The 14,394-nt window shown below is 42.8% G+C and overlaps 1 long non-coding RNA gene across 1 annotated transcript in view; it reads left to right on the top strand.

Annotated features, from left to right (window-relative positions):
• Positions 1-14,394, top strand: part of LOC307221426 — a 36,911-nt gene that overhangs the window by 14,574 nt on the left and 7,943 nt on the right. The window lies entirely within an intron of this gene.

The following is a 14,394-nucleotide window of genomic DNA, read 5'->3' as shown; positions in this document are numbered from 1 at the left end:
AATGAAGTTATATGGCTTTAGTAGAAATGTTATAAGGAATTAAGTATAAATAGATTAATAGAGTATTAAAGGAAAAAATAAGGTTAGAATATGTTAAGATAATTATAGGATAGAAAACAGAGGAAGATGGAAAGGAATTGCTGAAACAATTAATAGAAGTGGAATACAAAAAGGGAGGTGTGAGGAGGTCGTTGAAATAAGTGAATGAAAGATAAGATATTGAAATTGTTTGATGTGTTTTAAACTGTTTTTGTTTTGTTTTGTTAGTTTAATGTGTCAGTGTTATGTAGTGTTTTTGTATTGTATCGTTCTTTTTTGTATTGTTCTTTTTTTGTAGTGTTTAAATTGTTGGAAAAGTAATAAATATTATTCTAAAAAAAACAAAAGAAAGTGAAAGCAGGTATCCGGCTGCCATTCCAGGAAATCAGCACTTCTCACGCCCGGCTCGATAAAGATCTCCCTGGCAACCGTGAAGAGGAGGAAGAACCCTCCCGTCTCCAGACAAAAATAGGGACTTTTTTTTGAATTCCCCTTGCAGCACTTTGATCCCAAACCGAATAAATTCCTGCGCAAAATGACGCGTTTTTGCGCGTTGCCCTGGGAGTGGGGGGGTGGGCATCGAGTGGTTAAAGGTAAAGGTACCCCTGCCCGTACGGGCCAGTCTTGACAGACTCTAGGGTTGTGCGCCCATCTCACTTAAGAGGCCGAGGGCCAGCGCTGTCTGGAGACACTTCCGGGTCACATGGCCAGCGTGACAAAGCTGCATCTGGCGAGCCAGCACAGCACACGGAAACGCCGTTTACCTTCCCTCCAGTAAGCGGTCCCTATTTATCTACTTGCACCCGAGGGTGCTTTCGAACTGCTAGGTTGGCAGGCGCTGGGACCGAGCAACGGAAGCGCACCCCACCGCGGGGATTCGAACCGCCGACCTCTCGACTGGCAAGCCCTAGGTGCTGAGGTTTTTACCCATTTTCTTTTTTTTTTCCCTCCACGGTGGGGGAAAGGCACTTGTGAGATTTTTCTGCCTCAAGGGCCAAATGAACTTGATTGGCCTTTGGTCTGAGTGGTGGAAAGGCACCATTTGCAGTCCCACTTCAGGCAGTGACATGTGCGCGGATGGGCTTTGAGCGTGTGTAAGAATAATCGAATGGTAGAGTTGGAGGGGACCCTGAGGGTCGTCTAGTTCAACACCCCCCCCCCCCCGCAATGCAGGAGTCTCAGCTAAAGCAGCCATGGCAGATGGGCATCCAAGCTCTCCTTAAAAACCTCCAAGAAGGAGAGTCCAGAGGTCTGAGAAACGGTTCTGGAGATAGTTTGTGGGAAATGCCCAAATACATGTTCTGAAAAATGCCAAAATATGTACTTGGCAATACTTTTATTAAGCTAGCCCAAATGTCCCAAATTGGTATGTGAACTTGAGTTTTCCAGAACATTTGGTAATTGAACTTGGCTGACATACTGTGGTACCTTGGTTGACGAACTTAATCCATTCCGGAAGTCCGTTCTTAAACCAAAGCGTTCTTAAACCAAGGCGTGCTTTCCCATAGCAGCGGGGGACTCAATTTACAAATGGAACACACTCAACATGTTCTGCTTCCAAGGCAAAGTTCACAAACCAAAACACCTACTTCCGGGTTTGTAACATTCCTAATCCAAGTTGTTCATAAACGAAGCTGTTCTTAAACCAAGATACCACTGTATCTGGAATATCTAAGTCAACAGTGCCGTTTCCCCATAAAAATAGCTCAAAAATGGCATTTTGTTTTGCCAAGACAAACTCAACAACTTTTCTGTCAGGATTTTCAGTTTGAAATATGTCAACCCTATCAGATATGGGGCCTGCAGGTTCCCCCCTCCCTGACTGGTGTTCTATTTGTAGGTGTATCCTGCAATGTGCTCTCTATTTTTTTTTTTAAATAATTTTTATTAAGAATTTTTTAAATACAACAAATAAAACAAAACATACAAAAATATCATGTGTCATAACATAATTTCTTGTCCTTTTGGACTTCCTCACATCTCCCGCTCCTGCGTTCCAAATTTATAAAAATTAAACCAGCAATTTATCACCTTATCCCCACCTTAAAGTCAATTTTTCCAATGTTATATCTTAAATTTTAGATATGTTTATTTCACTCTTTAATGCATTAAAATTAACCCAATAATTATCTAAAAATTTAGTTTTTTCATAAATTTAAACTTATCTTCATAATTCACTTCATTTGTTTCAGTGGTGCCCAATTGTTTATAATCAAACATCCTGCTTAACATTCATACAATTTACAATACTTTTGCAAATAAATCTTAAATTTTCTCCAATCTTCTTCCACCGTCTCCTCTCCCAGGTCTCGGATTCTGCCCGTCATCTCGGCCAGTTCCATATAGTCCATCAGTTGCATCTGCCATTCTTCCAGTGTGGGTAGATCTTGAGTTTTCCAATGCTTGGCAACGAGTATCCTTGCTGCTGTTGTTGCATACATAAAGAATGTTCGATCCTTCTTTAATATCCCTTGGCCGACAATACCCAAAAGGAAGGCCTCTGGTTTCTTAAGGAAGGTATACTTAAATACCTTTTTCAGCTCATTATATATCATTTCCCAGAAAGCCTTCACTTTAGGGCAGGTCCACCAAAGGTGAAAGAACGTTCCTTCATTTTCCTTACATTTCCAACACTTATTATCAGACAAGTGGTATATTTTTGCAAGTTTGACTGGGGTCATGTACCATCTATATATCATTTTCATTACATTTTCTTTCAAAGCATTACATGCGGTGAAATTCAACCCAGTAGTCCACAGCTTTTCCCAGTCCTCAAACATAATATTATACCCAATGTCCTGTGCCCACTTTATCATAGCCGATTTAACCGTTTCATCTTGTGTGTTCCATTTTAACAGCAAGTTGTACATTCTTGAAAGTACCTTAGTCTTAGGCTCTAACAGTTCCGTTTCTAGCTTCGATTTTTCCACCTGGAATCCTAGTTTTTTATCAAGTTTAAAAACTTCTTTAATCTGGGCATAGTGTAACCAATCTCGCACTTTGTCTTTCATTTTCTCCTGACTCTGCAATTTCCAATTGTCTCCATCTTTTTCTAATATTTCCCAATACTTCGGCCATTTGGCCTCCATACTGAGTCTTTTTCGGGCCTTAGCTTCCAATGGTGAAAGCCACCTTGGAGTTTTGTTTTCCAATAAGTCTTTGTATTTTGTCCAGACATTAAACAATGCTTTTCTGACAATATGGTTCTTGAAATTCCTATTAATCTTAACCTTGTCATACCATAAATATGCATGCCAACCAAACGCATTGTCAAAACCTTCCAAATCTAATACATCAGTATTCTCAAGAAGCAGCCAATCTTTCAACCAGCAGAAAGCTGCTGATTCATAATACAACCTTAAGTCTGGCAGGGCAAAGCCCCCTCTTTCTTTCGCATCAGTTAATATCTTAAACTTAATTCTGGGCTTTTTGCCCTGCCAGACAAATTTGGAAATATCTCTCTGCCACTTCCGGAAACACTCTGTTTTGTCCACAATCTGTAATGTTTGAAGTAAAAACAGAATTTTTGGCAATACATTCATCTTTACAGCAGCAATTCGGCCTAACAAGGAAAGTTTCAGTCTTGTCCAAGTTTCTAAGTCTCTCTTAATTTCAGCCCAGCATTTCTCATAATTATCTTTAAATAGACTCAGATTTTTTACTGTTATGTTCACCCCTAGGTATTTTACTTTTTTAACCACATTTAACTCTGTCTCTTTCTGAAACTGTTCTGACTCTGTAACTGTCAAATTTTTTCCCAACACCTTAGTTTTCTGCTTGTTTAATTTAAATCCCGCTACCCGACCAAACTCTTGAATCAATTGTAATACTTTTTTCGTACTAGATTCTTGCTCCTGTAGAGTCAAAACTAGGTCATCTGCAAACGCTTTAAGTTTATATTGTTTCTCTCCGACCTGAATTCCTTCAACCAACCGGTCTCCTCTAATCATGTTCAAGAGCACCTCCAGGACTGAAATAAATAACAATGGGGAAATAGGACAGCCTTGTCGTGTTCCTTTTTCAATTTTGAACTCTTCTGTAATCACATTGTTTACTATCAGTTTAGCCTTTTGTTCTGAATAAATTGCATCTATCCCATTTCCAAAACCCCGTCCCACTCCCATCCCTTCCAAATTTTCCTTCATAAATTTCCAAGAAATATTATCAAAGGCCTTCTCCGCATCTATGAAAATTAACACCACTTTTGTATTGGTATTTGTTTGCAAAAGTTCCAAAATATCAATAATATTTCTTGTATTAGCAAACAGATGTCTGCCTGGGAGAAAGCCTGCCTGGTCCTTATGAATTACCTGATTTAAAACTTTTTTAAATCTACTTGCTAAAATGTCTGCAAATATTTTGTAATCCACGTTTAGAAGAGAGATGGGGCGGTAGTTCTTAAGTTGAGTCTTTTCAGTTTCCAATTTTGGTATCAAAGTGATAAACGCTTCTTTCCACGATTCCGGCGCCTTCTTCCCCTGCAAAATTTCATTGCAAACCTCCAGCAAAGGTTGTATCAAATAGTCTTTCAATGTCTTCTAGTACTTGGAGGTGAGCCCATCTGGCCCTGGAGATTTGCCCAGTTGCATGTTCTGAATGGCTTGTTCAATCTCTTGTCGTGTTATTTTAGAGTTCAGGATTACTCTATTTTCTTGTGATAATTTTGATAATCCATTCTTTTTCAAAAATTGTTTTATCTCAGCCTCGTCTTGCGGCCCTTGAGTATATAATTTTTTGAAATATCTCTGGAAGCATTTTCTGATATCCACAGGGTTCTTAATGTTTCTTCCTTCAATCTCTAAATTTGTAACTGTGTTTTGTTTTTGTCTCTTCTTCAACTGCCATGCTAGCAGTTTTCCACATTTATTCGCCGATTCAAATGTTCTTTGTTTCATTAGTTTAACTTTCCACTCTATTTCCTGATTTATCAATTTGGAATATTGTGCTTGATAAAGTTTAATTTCTCTCAGAATTGGCTGTGACTTCGGATTTGATCTTAACTTCTTCTCAAATTCTTTAATTTTCTCCAAAATCTTATCTTTTTTCTCATTTTGTGTCCTTTTCTTTACAGCATTCTGTTGTATTAAGAACCCCCTCATCACAGCCTTACTTGCGTCCCAGATAGTTCTTTTTTCCACTGTGGTATTCAAGTTTATCTCAAAATAATCCTTCAGGGCTTTTTGGGCCTTCTTGGTAATCTCCTGATCTCGAAACAAATTGTCATTCATCTTCCATCTAAAGGAGCCGGTTGGTAATAGTGTCATATCCATCTTCACGGCATTATGATCGGAGCAAGTCTTTGGGCAGATTTCCACCTTTCTGATCTTAGGTGCCAGACCTCTAGATATCCATATTTGGTCGATTCTCGTCCATGTCAGTTGGGCTTCAGAAAAGAATGTTCCTTCTCTTCCCAAGGGGTTCTTTGTCCTCCAGATGTCAATCAAGTCCATATTGTCGGTCAGTTCAAAGAAGGTCTTAGGTAGTCTGCCATCTTTTGTAACATTTTGATTTTGTGACTTATCCATGTTGGTTGATACCACGCCGTTCATATCTCCCATCATAATGATGTTGTCATAATCCAGATAGTCCAGGATGCTCTCATGCAACTTCTTATAAAATTCCGATTTCCCCTCATTCGGTGCATAGATTCCTAATATCAAAATCTTCTCTCCTTGGTGTTGTATCTCAATTGCCAAAATTCTTCCTTGCTCATCTTTGAACAAAAATTTAGGTGACAGGCTCTCTTTTGCATAGATCACCACTCCTCTTTTCTTAACTCGATCCGAAGAAATAAATTCTTGGCCTAATCTTTTATTTATTAGCACTTTTCTATGGAGCCTAGTCACATGTGTTTCTTGCAAACAAATAATGTCCAATTGTTCTTTTTTCAATATATGAAATAACTTCCTCCTTTTTTCCGGGGAATTGCACCCATTAATGTTCCAACTCAACAGTTGCAGAGACATCCTAAACAATTCTGTTATTTCTCTAGGGGTGGTATCTTTTTCTCTGAGTCTTCAGGTTCCGAGGGTACAGATACCGCGGATGCTCCTAGCCCCAAAGGTGTTTCAGTTCCTTTCTGAAGGTCCTCTCTGTAGGCAATCAGAAATTTATCTCTATCTTCAATTGTTTTAATTTTGACTTTCTTCCCTCTGAAGGTAAAGGATAATCCCTGAGGAAATTCCCACCTAAAAATAATTGAGTTGCTCCTTAACAATCTGACCAATTCAAAATAGGTGGATCTGAGGTCCAGCAGTTGTTTCGGGATGTCTTTGTAAAGTTCAGCTCTTCTACCCAAAATGTCCAGTGACTTTTTGTAGTGTTGGCCCAATATCTTATCCCTTTCCTCCTTCGATCTCAAAGTTATCAAACAGTCTCTGGGCTTATCTTTCTTTGCAAATTTTCCAAGTCTGAAGGCCGACACAATTTTAAAGTCCTTTTCTTCCTGGATAGGCCAGAACTTGGAAAATTATTTGGTCAGGAACTCAACTAAGTTTCCTTCTTCAACTTCTGGTATTGACCTTAACCTTAAATTATTTTCCCGATTCCGCAGTTCTATCATAGACAGATACATCTGTTGCTCTCCAACTTGTTTATAGAATGGTTTTGCCTCTTGTTCTAACTTTTCAACTTTTTGGCTAGTAGCCTCAGCCAATTTGCGATTTTCTACAGTGGCCTCAGTTAACTGCCCAATTGCTTGTACGTTCTGGGCCACCTGTCCAGTTATTTTATTTAGACAAGCTGTATTTTGGTCAATTTTAGCTGTTTGTTCATCCGCTTTCTTGTCCAGAGATTCTACTTTTTTGTCCAGAGACTCCAATTTTTCATAAATTTTCTCTAAAATTGAAGCAGTTGCTCCTGAGGCCATATCTTCCAGCTGTAGCTGCTCAGTTTCTTCTTCCCCTGCCAACGGCAGAGTAGACACAATTTCTTCTTCCCCCGCTGACGGCAGAGTAGGTACAGATGATCTACGTGTCTGTAAGGCTGAGGTTAAAGTTGTCTAGTTCTTGGTCCTCTTTTTCTTGTGCCACTCATTCCAATTTTATCTAAGAGTCAAGGTCAGGCTGAGTTGTTCCCATAAGAATGCAACAGCCCAAGAGCAAACAGTCAAATAGGAGGAAAGGAAAGAGAAAGTAAAGTAGAGTCACTGCTGTAAGTCCGAAATCCTCTAGAGGGAGCTTAGAATATTTTGAGGGAAGAAGTCCAATCAATAAAGTCCAATTTAATGTCCACAGACCTTCAATAACTAATGTTTAGCAGAGTTGGTGTTAGCAACATAACATTGTTTCTGACAAGTGCCAACTGGTATTTCAAAGTAGCAAGTCCAAAGTAGCAAGTCCAAGTAAGCTCAGATTGTTGCAAATCCAAATACACAATAGCCAAATCTGCAAACTGACAGTTCTACTGTTCAGGCAGCCCTATTGCCTGGGCATCTCAGTCAAAGTTTTGTAATTCCCAGAACAGAAGATTGACACAGTCCACTTAAAAAAATAAGTCCAATAAATGAGTTTAGATCTTACTTTCCCCAGAAACAGCTTCAAAAGAAATGTTCAAATCAAATAGTTTAAAAGCCTCTTCAATGGCTCCACGCCTCCAGCTCTTTTTGCTTTGAAGTTTAAGTAGCAGCGGAAGACGGACTTCCTTTTAACATCTTTCCGCTTTCAGCCGAATTTCCATTTAATTTAGACTCCAAACGTAAAAAGTCCCTTCTTACTCACGGGTTGTTACTTTTCGATTCCCAATAGTTTAAGGAAAAAAGGTCAGCGCTCACCGACAGCAGCTGCGCAGCTTCACACTCCAGAGTAGCGATCGACTCACAGCGCCGCGACCCCCTCCACGATCTGAGGTTCCTTACGAGGTCTCTTCAACATTTCCAGGGCCGCTTTTGGCACCCGCCGAGTCCCACGTCCCCAGGCTCTTACTGCCTGGGGTTTTCCAGCACGGGTCTCCGCTTTGCCGTAGCGGACGACCCGATTCTGAAGAGCTTCCTTCTCACAGCGCGAGAAGGACCGCCATTGTCGTTCGCGCCGCCTCCGGAAGTCTGCTGCAATGTGCTCTCTAAACAGTAAGAGTGCATTAGTGACAGATATGTTCTGCTCTGCTTCCTAGTGCTTCCACATTATTGCTGCCTGGAGGAGCTATAGTGCAACAAAAGTGGGACAAAAATAAACCACAGCACTGATTACCGTATTTTTCGCCCATTTGACGCACCTAGTTTTTTTTTGGGGGGGAAATAAAGAAAAAAAATTATTTCCCCCCCAGGTGTGAGGCTGGGGCAGGGGAAGCCCGAGCTTTCCCCGACCCCAGCCCCCAGAACAGGCTGCTATCCACAAGCCGTGAGAGAGCTGCACGACTTCGCGCAGCTCTCCCACGGCTAGCGGAGAGCTGTGCGAAGGCAGAAGCCTGGGGCGTGCTGAGCTCAGTTGCCCCAAGATTCTGGGTGCAGGCAAGCTCTCCGCTAGCTGTGGGAGAGCTGCGCGAAGTTGAGCCGGGCTCCCGCGGCTTGCGGATGTTGGTTTCTGCTCCCTTCACTGTGCAGCGAAATGCTTGTCACAAGACAATGTTTACATTCCAGTCAGAGTTGCTGTTGGAGTTTCTCACGGGAAAGGAGACTGGATGTGACGTACACTGGTTTCCTGTTTTTCACTGTTCACTCAGTGTTTTTCTCTCCGTGTTTCAGAGGAGAGAGGATGCTTTCTCTGCTCCGGCAGAGGCAAGATGTTTTTCTGTAATCTACCAGCTTTGAAATGTAAATAAAGCAATTTAGAGTATGTGCACGTATTCCTCATCATTCCGCTGTGCACGGGACACTGCAAATTCAACACTCCTGGTTATGGGCCCAGAAGAAAGACGCAGTCATCTGAATGCCGGCAAAAGGATCGGAATGCAGAGGGACGGATCGGACGGTATCTCTGCGCATCAAGATGATTGATGAGGTATGTGCTACTGCTCCGGGCAGCCTGCCAGCATCTAATTAATGGCTTTATGGCTGGACTTTGAACTTTTATGGCCATTTTGCCGGGCACAGGCAAAGGCTATGCTGGGGAAATCGAAAGTAACTTTTAAAAGTGCTTTTGGAATAAAGCAGCTGCAGAAAACAGTGATGCAGCTTGATTTAAGGCAGCAGAGAGAAAGCACTTTTGAACTTGCCTTTGGAATGAGGTTTGAGGCAGCTGCAGTTAAGCAGAGTGGCACAGGCTCACAGGCAGAGGCTGTTTTGAACTTGCTTTTGGAATGAAGCAGCACAGACGCAGCTTGTATAAAGCAGCATGATTTAAAGCAGCAGAGATGATGCAGAAGGCTAATGCCAGAGTCATGATGGCTAGCTGCAGAAGGCTGGCTGATGCACGTGGGGAATCTGATGCCAATCAGCCACATGCTCAGCTCAGAGTAGCTTGTGATACTGCCATGATTCAGAAAAAAGCAGACCGCCAGGGTGATGGCTGCATGGGTAAGGGGGAGACTTCACAGACGTCATCCCAGAGTGCAGTGGAACCACCAGATGGCGCCAAAGCTTTGAAGGCAGTGAAATGCTACTCCTGTGGACGTCTAGGCCATATGAAGAGGGAATGCAGATATCCCAGGGCCAAGACAGAGCAGCACAGCGAAAGCTCATCGCATGGAAAAGGACGAAGCAAAGGCAGAGGTCCAGTGTCCAGGACAACGCAGCCCAAAGCAATGGTCTCACGCTTCACTCCAAAAGTTGCAAAGGTCCAGAAGACGTCTAGATCTTTCTTCGTTGTTGATTCAGCAGCAACGCACCACATGTGCAACGATAAGCGACTGTTCGTGTCTTTTACACCGCAGGAAGGTGCGATTCACCAGGCGGATGACCACACATTCCCCAGTAAAGGCTACAGAACTGTTGTTCTTCACAGTTTGGACTTATCGATACAGAATGTACTTTATGTGCCGGATGCCAAACATAATCTGCTCAGCGTTGGACAGCTGAATGAGCGGAAAATTGACGTTTCCTTTAAGAACAAAAGGTGCATCATCACAAAAAAAATGATTATGTATTGTATGCTGAATATGTTGATCGTTTGTATGTTTTGTATTATGATGATGTTGTGCAGGATGAAACTTGTTGCATTGCAGGTACTAACAAAAGTTTGCATGCAGAATGTATTCACGATTTTCTTCGAAAATTTGGTCATTTGCATTTTGAGGCAGTATCTAAAATGCCTGCCTTGGTTGAAGGTATGACTATTAAACCCTGCAGGTACCACATGAAGTGCAAGGCATGCGCAGCAAACAAGGTGAAAATGGCTGCAAAAGGTAAGGTGTCTAGTAGGCAAGCTACAGAACCATACCAAATTGTTCATGCTGATTTGGTTGGACCACTAGCGCCCTCTTTGGGTGGAAATAGGTACTTCATGGTTCTCATTGATGCATTTTCCAGGTATATTTATGTGTACAATCTCAAGCAGAAATCAGAGGCTTTTCCTAGGTTCAAGGAATTCTGTGCTTGGTTGAAAAATGTGCATGGAAAGAAGGTAAAGACTCTTTTCAGTGATCACGGGGGAGAATTCACTTCTCAGCAGTTTGAAGCTTTTCTGACTGAGAAAGGAATTCAACACGATTTGTCTAGTCCTCGCTCGCCATGGCAGAATGGACTTGCGGAACGAGCAAATCAGACATTGCTTCAAGGGTTAAAAACCTTGCTGCATGATGCAAATCTTCCAGAGAGTTATTGGGCCGAAGCTCTCTCATGTTTCACTTACAGTTATAATCGCAGGTTATCTTCAGCGATTGGTTGTACCCCCTATGAGAAGATGTTTGGCAAGAAGCCATACATCAAACACATGAGAATTTTTGGTTCTGACATGTGGGTTCACTCACCACAAAACTCCAAGTTAGACAAGCGTGGCTTGCATGGTATCTTTCTAGGTTATGAGAAAGGTTCTTACAGAATAAGGATGACTGACTCTAAGACTATTAAGCTCACAAGAAGTGTTGAGTACAATGCCAAGTGGGGGGAGAATGTGGGAATTTTCCAATGTTATCCTGATGACAGTGATGAGACTGAGGATAGTCAAAAGCAACCACAGCAACCCACACCCACTGATGAAGGTTCTGATTCTGAGTCTGAAACTGAATCGGGTGATTCAGAGGATTTCAAGAGTGCGAAAGCCTCTATGCGACCCTCTGAAAGCTCTGATCAAGAATTGGAGGAACCATTGTTCACAATAGGTCACTTTTCTCCTAAGAAGGAAGAGGAGAGTGTTGAAGACCTACGGCTAATTCGCAGGTCACAGAGAGCCACAAAAGGCAGACCTCCAAAGAGATTTGCTGATGAGTTTGCTAAGATAGCAGTAACAGCTGTTAAAAGCTCCAAGAAGGTATTTGAACCTTCAAGTTTCCAAGAAATCCAGGATTTGGATTCAAAGGAAGCTGAGCCATGGTTAAATGCCATGAAGGCTGAGCTTGATTCCTTGGAAAGGAACAAAACATGGGACCTTGTTCCAGTAGTTCCAGGAATGAAACTGCTTGGAAACAAATGGGTCTTCAAAGCGAAGACTGATCAAAATGGCAAGATAGTCAGACACAAAGCCAGATTGGTAGCCAGAGGTTTTGCACAGGTACCAGGTGAAGACTATCACGAGACCTACTCACCCACAGTGAGGTATGAGAGCATTAGGCTTATGCTCAAGCTAGCTGCCGAGGAGAATTTACACATTAGTCACCACAATGTGAATACAGCTTTTCTGTACGGATCTCTAGATGAATCACTTTATATGCTTCCACCTGATGGCGTACAGGTAAAACAGGGATATGTTTGTGCTCTGAAGAAGTCCCTTTATGGTCTCAAACAAAGTGCACGGTGTTGGCACACAAAACTCACTGAAGTATTGTTTTCTCTAGGTTTTAAGCAAGGGAAAGCTGATCCATGTGTATTTGTCAAAGAGGAGGGGCAAAAGAAACTGTATTGTTTGTTTTATGTTGATGATTTATTATTCTTTTGGAAAGATGTCACAATATACAATAACACCCTAGCTCAACTGAAAGAACACTTTGACATGAAAGATCTTGGTGAGGTAAACAACTACCTATCTCTTGAAATAGAGAGAGATCAAGATGGTAACATTCTAGTACACCAGTCACGGAAAATTGCTGATGTGTTAAGCAAACTAAACCTGATGGATGCTAACCCTGTAGACACACCGATGACAACAGGTTATCAGGTAGATGACACTGAAGAAGCATTTTCTGACACTACACTGTACAGAAGTGTGCTAGGCAAGCTAAACTTCATTGCCAGATGTTCAAGACCAGACATTGCTGTTAGCTGTAATTTGCTAAGCAGACAAGTCAACAATCCTACTGTTAAGGATTGGAAAGCTCTGAAACGTATAGCGCGCTATTTGAAAGGCACTATGCATTACAGACTGAGATTTAACAATCAGAAGTCTGGTGGTCTTGAGATATTTGCAGATGCAAGTTTTGGAAGTGACACTACAGACAGGAAAAGCACGTCTGGAGTTTGCTACATGTACAATCAGGGTCTATTTGATTGGTCATGCAAGAAGCAAACAACAGTTAGCTTAAGTACTTGTGAAGCTGAACTGAATGCACTGTCTTATTCACTCAAAGATTGTGAATGGTTGTTACAATTGTGCAAAGACATGAAAATTCCTGTCAAATGTCCAATCCAGGTTTACCAGGACAACAAAGCATGTTTGGCTTTGCTGAATTCTGAAGGTTGTAAGCAAAGCACGAAGCACTTGCAACTGAAGTTGCAACATGCTAGGGAACGTATTCAGAAGGGACTCGTAACGGTGTCCTATATGCCAGGTAATGAAATTCCTGCTGATGTATTGTCCAAGATTGTATCAAGGGATCAACACTGTACCTATGTGCAGAAGTTGGGTTTGTACTGATATTGTACGAACACGCTGCCCAGTGATGTTCACAGAAAGGGGGAGGATGTTGGTTTCTGCTCTCTTCACTGTGCAGCGAAATGCTTGTCACAAGACAATGTTTACATTCCAGTCAGAGTTGCTGTTGGAGTTTCTCACGGGAAAGGAGACTGGATGTGACGTACACTGGTTTCCTGTTTTTCACTGTTCACTCAGTGTTTTTCTCTCCGTGTTTCAGAGGAGAGAGGATGCTTTCTCTGCTCCGGCAGAGGCAAGATGTTTTTCTGTAATCTACCAGCTTTGAAATGTAAATAAAGCAATTTAGAGTATGTGCACGTATTCCTCATCATTCCGCTGTGCACGGGACACTGCAAATTCAACAGCGGAGAGCTGCGCGAAGCTCCTGTGAAGGAGAGGCGCTGCGCGGAGAGGGAGAACTGGGCAGCACCCTTCAAGGGAAGCTGGAGGAGGAACAGAAGGAGACCCTTCTGTTCCTCCTCTGGCTTTGCAGGACAGGCGCCTCGCTGGGAAGCTGGAGGAGGAATAGAAGGAGACCCTTCTGTTCCTCCTCCAGCTTCCAGGCAGGCGTGTGGCTGAAGGGTCGCTGTGCAGTTCTCCCTCTCTGTGCAACACCTCTCCTGCGAAGGAGAGGCGCTGCGGAGAGGGAGAACTGCGCAGCGCCCATCAAGCGAAGCTGGAGGAGGAACTGAAGGAGACCCTCCTGCTCCTCCCCCGGCTTCGCAGGACAGGCACATCGCTTCCATAGCCGCGTGTCACCTCTCCAGCTGGGAGAGGGTCGCGGAGCTATTCCTCAGCCCCGCGCACGCTCCCTCAGCTGGAGAGGTGGCGCGCAGCTAAAGAGGCTGCTGCCATAGCCGCACGTCACCTCTCTAGCTGGGAGAGGATCGCGGGGCTATGGCAATACCCCCACCTCCCGCAAAAGTCCACAGGAGCCGTGCACCCTTTAAGGAGCACGCGGCTCCTGTGGGCTTTTCTATGAGGAGGGAGAAGGGACTGACTAGCCGCGTCAGTCCCTTGTCCCTCCTGAGGAAAAGCCCGCAAGAGCCGCGTGGAGCTTGTGTGCAGCTTTTGGGAGCTTTTCCTGCCTGCCTCCCCCCTGCATTTGCCCCATAGGATGCACACACATTTCCCCTTCATTTTTGGAGAGGAAAAAGTGCGTCCTATAGGGCGAAAAATACGGTATATGTATTGCTGGATATATTACCACATATGGCCTGTAATTGGCGCTTCCTGGTTTCAACGCTTATTGTAGCTTTAAATCTTTATATATGTATCCGTATAGTGAGGGCATCCTCATATAGCCAACTTATAATGAGGAATTGATGTGAGGCGTCACTCTCTGTCAATATAATTAGGACCACATATCATATAGATAAGGGGTTGTCCCTCGCTTTGTTATTTAATGAGAATTTGGCCAACTGTCAGGCACCTGCCTAGTTTGACAAATTATCATGCCCGAGACATGAAATGTATT

The sequence above is a fragment of the Podarcis cretensis genome (assembly GCF_951804945.1).
Source record: "Podarcis cretensis genome assembly, chromosome: 8".
NCBI classification, from domain to species: domain Eukaryota; kingdom Metazoa; phylum Chordata; class Lepidosauria; order Squamata; family Lacertidae; genus Podarcis; species Podarcis cretensis.
The sequence above is the reverse complement of the archived record's forward strand: the minus strand, read 5'-3'. Positions and strand labels throughout refer to the sequence as shown.